At 38.7% G+C, this 5,271-nt stretch overlaps 1 pseudogene; it reads left to right on the top strand.

Annotated features, from left to right (window-relative positions):
- Positions 1-1,497: 1,497 nt before the first annotated feature.
- On the top strand, positions 1,498-2,454 carry LOC150015946 (large ribosomal subunit protein P1 pseudogene; annotated as a pseudogene).
- The last annotated feature ends 2,817 nt before the right edge of the window (positions 2,455-5,271 follow it).

Here is a 5,271-nt window from a genome sequence, read left to right as displayed (position 1 = left end):
ATCTTCTAAATCTAGAATTATTTCTATGATAATTTACAGACCCATATAAGTGATCCCTTCAAAAAACATGTGTAAAATTTAAATTTAGTTGGTGTCTTTCTCAACACTGATGTCCATTCTGACTACATTTATATTTGGGATTCAGACCGCAAAATGATAGTATTAATCATAAAAATTTCCACTTGTTAATCTAAAAAACAAAACAAATGAATGAACAAAAGCAAAAACAGACTCAGAGAAAGAGAGATCAAATTGATGGTTGCCAGAGAGGGGTGGGGTAAGGGTACATGAGTGAGAAAGGTGAAGGGGAATGTGCTCAGTAGTATTGTGATTAGTTTGCTCAGTGACCGATGCATACTAGAACTAGCGTGGTGATCACATTGTAAGGTATATGAATTGTGAATCATTATATTGAAATAATATAGTATCATATACCAGCTATATATTTTTTTTAATTCTACTTGTTGAGGACTATATGCCAGGCACAAAACAAGGTACATTGTTGAATTGAGTGCTTATTACCTGCCCAGCAGATTATTAGCAATTCTTATGATAATACAATGAATTAATTATATTTGCCCAATTTTATAAAAGAGGAAACTGAAGTGTAAAGGGGTTTAATAACATTCCCATGGTCACCTTGCTGATAGCTAGTACAGCTTTGATTTCAACCAGATCTCTCTGATTCAGTAAGACGTGTCAAAGGTGGAACTCAAAAAGCATTTGACCAGGGTGGAAGATTTCTGAATGCATGTATGTTGTCCTGCCATAGCCATACTTTTCATTTCCTTTCTCTTTGTTCAAACTACCCTTATCCTCCCTAGCCCCTTGCAAGAAGCCCAAGGAATAGGCACAGAGCCCAAAGCCAGATAAATGTGCCTTCCTTATACTATGAAGCTTTCATCCAAAACCCCAGAGTATGAAGCAAGAGGGAACCAGTACCAAAGTCCCTTTTCACAGCTTGATGTTTCTCAAATTCTTTTACTAAGAAACTATTAAAAAGATGTTAATTGGTATGTTATATTAAAGTATTTCATGATCAAAAATATCATGGATCTACTCATATTGCATGGTATAATACAATTCCCTCCTGGCATTTAACAGTGCACAGTAACAGATTAAAAACTGATAAGTCCTGCAGGAAAGGAAGGCTTGCGTAAGTCTGCTCAAGATGGCTTCTCTCAAACTTGTTTGACCAAGAGCTCTCGTACATAAAACTTCCACTGATGCATTGCTGGCTGAACAGCAAACATCCCGTGTTTGGGGAACACCGGCTATCACAATGACAGGCTGAAAACCAGCCAGCGTGCTTAAAAATAGACTCCTACCAGTCTTCCATTAGAATAATATGCCTCCTTCAACAACTACAAAATTGAGTTTCTCTGACCCCAAACATGTCACGTGTTCACTTTTGCTAAATGCTGCATCGTGCATAAAGAATATGATTGCAAACCTCACATCCCACAAAAATTACAAGACAATTAAATTCCAGACTAAATGCGACCACCACTTCAACAATTTACAGTGTAAACATCAATTACTTGTTAAGTATTTCCAAAAAACAATGCAATCAAATCAGGAAATAATAAAATCTAGGCCCACTCGATTCTTACCAGACATAATCTATATCAAAGAAAACATGAGAGAGGAAAAGAAAAAAAGCTTCTTGGTTTCGGCTTCAATGGGGTGCTAGTCAATCCATGCCACTCATCCCGAGTCCCCTGTGAGCTTAAATTTCACTTGGGGGAAAGAGCTGATGAGAAAGTTAACTGTGACCCTAGAATTCCATATCCTAAGGGTTAGTGGGGAGCAGATGGAAGTCTATCATTTATGCACATTACCTCTCTCGGAAAGCACTCAAAACACTCCTGTTTTCTTTCAAATTTTAGAAACTGCCTTTGGGGCACCTTCACTTACAAAGTCTTCTGAAGCCCTACTTCTCTGCCCACCATCTATCCCATATCTTTAAAACCTCACCCCCTCCCCCCAGCTGTAGCTAAGGTGCTCAGTCCTTCCGAGGAAGCTTAAGGCAGCGTTGTGGTGAGGCCCGTACTTCATCCAGAGACCAGCACCCCTCCCTGAAGCGCAGCCCTCACCCAGCACTCGCCCACACCACGGCCTCCTTCTCGGAGCTCCCTTGCGTCTACTCGGCCTTTATCCTGCACGATGGTGAGGTGACAGTGACAGGATAAGATCAAGGCCCTCATTAAAGCAGCTGGTGTAAATGTTGAGCCTTTCTGGCCAGGCTTGTTCGCAAAGGCCCTGGCCAATGTCAACACTGGGAGCCTCATCTGCAATGTAGAGGCTCCTAGACCCACCCCAGCAGCTAGAGCTGCACCCGCAGGAAGCCCTGCCCCCTCCACCGCTGCTGCCCCAGCTGAGGGGGAGCAAGCGGAAGCCAAGAAAGAAGAATCTGAGGAGTCTGATGATGACATGGGCTTTGGTCTTTTTTGACTAAACCTCTTTTGTATCACACTCAATAAAAAGCTGAACTCTAAAAGAAAAAAATTTTTTTTTAATAAATCCTCAAATTTCCTCTTTCCACCTCTCTTTGGTCCTTGCATTCCTGACACCCAAGTCTGATTAACAATGGTCTCCCTCTGGGAAACAGCTTCCATGGCTTTTTATGAGCAAAAAACACCTACATTTACATATATCAGGATTTCACCATGTCCTTATCCCTTGCACTTCTCTCTATAATTCTTCGTCCCCAACAAGATCTCACGATATCTATGGCTAAGGGCTGCCAAGAGGTTGCTTTCTCCTCTGAAATTCTCAGGCATGTCCTTCCATCTTCTTAGGAGAGAAGGCCCTTTATTCCCACATTTGTCCCAGCTGAAAAGAATGACTCAGTGGATTTCTGAGCCGAACCTGCTGGTGGTGATGTGGCTTAAAAGGCTTAATGTTATACAATATCCATGTGCTCGTAATGCAACCTAGACCTGCATTGCTGTTTCCAGCTTACATCCATAGCAGAAGTCACCTGAAAAAGTGATAGATCCCAAATGAAAGAGAGAAACATAATGAAAGCTTCATGATTTCAAGCTTATTTCACCTGGAGAAACAAACATTTTTCTAGTGGGGAAGCTAGAAGGAATTTATCATGAGAGTATTTTTATTTATCATTATTTGGTAATTTAATGCACAGTGCTTTTATTCTTGTTTGGTAAAAAATACAAAAAGAGCTGGTGGTGTCCTTAACTTTAAAAGACAGTCTCTCACCTTCCATAATTTATTTTGATACTTTATGTATTCCAAAGTGTTTGCTACTAACACTATATAATGAGTGGCAAGCTCAAAGTTCCAATAAATTATGCATAATTTAGTCTCTCGGAAGGTCTATAAACACAGTGTGAAGTGTTCAGCTTGTTATTTGATACAACATCTGAAATCAGATTGCTTTGATGCAAATGTTTATCTCGATGTTGTAATTGTAGCATAAATTCTTCTGAATATGTTTTGTTTGCAAGGAGTATTTTATTAATTAGTTACACTGGTATCAGGGGTATTAGATTTTTTTAGAGACATCAGTATCAAAAGTCCTGCAAATACAAAATAACTGATTTTTTTAAGTTTTATTAAATGGTTTAAAAAATATCATTTGGGGAGCAGAAGTAAATCTAAGGGGTTTATTTTCCAAACATTTCTAAGAATTGAAGGATTTACTAATTTTATTATTTATATTGCTTCTCATCATTCTATGTCTTTTTTTTTACAAAATCAAAATGCAAAGGGTCTTATCTTTGTGTTCAGTTGTTATGAACTAAAATACCTAAGAAAGTTTACCATATTTTATGATAAAATTGGCTATAAATTCTTCCTTTTATTTCATTTATATGTGTTGTCAAACTATCAATTGCAGTAAATCTTTGTACAGAACTATATTGCCTTCATTTGTTCCCATTTAGGGATATGATTTTTTATTCTTGAAAGGTATATGGTTTATGTACTTTGTGATTTTATTTTTAATTCCAAATGCATGCTCATTGGAACTTTGTGGAATTTATTTGAGGAATGAATTTAAGGTGAGTTTCCTCATGAAGATTTAAATTCGTATCTAAAAAGTACCTGTGGGAACTACCGACCTGGAATTACTTTTTTTTTAAAAATTCTCAACTTGGATTTTGAGGAAGTGGGGAAACCAATAGTAGAAATTCTTTCTGCAAACCTATATAAGGGCTAATTTGTGGTTAGTAATACTCAGAAACATTTCTAAAAATCCCTTCACCTACAGCCCAAGACTGAAACAAATTAATGATCTTACTGTCTTATTCTACTGTTGGGGGTTTTACCTAATTTACCCTTTTTTTTTTTTAGAATTCTGATTATTTTCTCTATTCACCAGGCTAGAACAATACATAGATATTAAGGCTGAGGAGATGGCTTCCTCTTGGTGTAGCTGACTCTGGTTACCACTAAGGGGTGATCCCCTTCAGATAATAAACCCATTTAATTCTTGTTTCTCTGCCTTCGCCAGGAGGGCACACCACAATCAGCTTGCTGGTGATGGGTGTTTTGCTGCCTGATGGGTAATTTACCCTTTTCTTGAAGGTACCATCTTTAAGGGTCCCAGCTTCATGGAGAAGTCTGTCTCCAACACCTTACCTTGCTCAGGCCCTGAGCTTTGTCTGCCATTCCCCACATATGCTGACAACTAAAACAAACACTTTAGGCCACCGAGAACTGGCATATGGCCCCAGAGGTTTAACACTTAGGGTTAATTTTTGGATTTATATTTTCTTGTCATTTTTGGCCTTGAAGGGATGCCCTCGTTTCCATATATGCTCATACATGCATCCACAACAGATTCTCTTGCACAAGTGCGAGGAGGGTATTTTTCTTACTTTTCATGATGGTACCTCCTGGATTAGAATGGGAAAGCAGCATGCTACTTCTCTAAATTTCAGAATTCTCACCTCAGCATTGTCTTGAGACCCTAAGGTCCTCATAAGAGATGTGAAAAATCAAGAGATGAAACAGAAAGAGGAGCTGTCTTCAAGAGTCAGTGCTCAACCAGGTGGCCAGTTCATGATATTGATAGTAGCAGAAGACAGAGAAAATGCAAGAAGACAGAAAATGTAAGTAATTAACACCATTTGCTAGGACACAGCTAAAATGATATGTGGCTAGAGGTCCAGCTAGTTAGGTGAGATCCCACTTTAAGTCTCTTATTTGAATATTATGTTATGACCCAGGTTTGGGCCCTGGGAAAGCCAGGGCTATACACATAGCTCAAATGTCAACCAGTCACCTCTCCTATTTCCACTTGAG

Source organism: Furipterus horrens, unplaced genomic scaffold, assembly GCF_987537825.1.
Source record: "Furipterus horrens unplaced genomic scaffold, mFurHor1.1.pri manual_scaffold_3, whole genome shotgun sequence".
In the NCBI taxonomy this organism is placed as follows: Eukaryota; Metazoa; Chordata; class Mammalia; order Chiroptera; family Furipteridae; genus Furipterus; species Furipterus horrens.
Note: the sequence above shows the minus strand (reverse complement) of the source record. Positions and strands in the feature narration are given on the sequence as shown.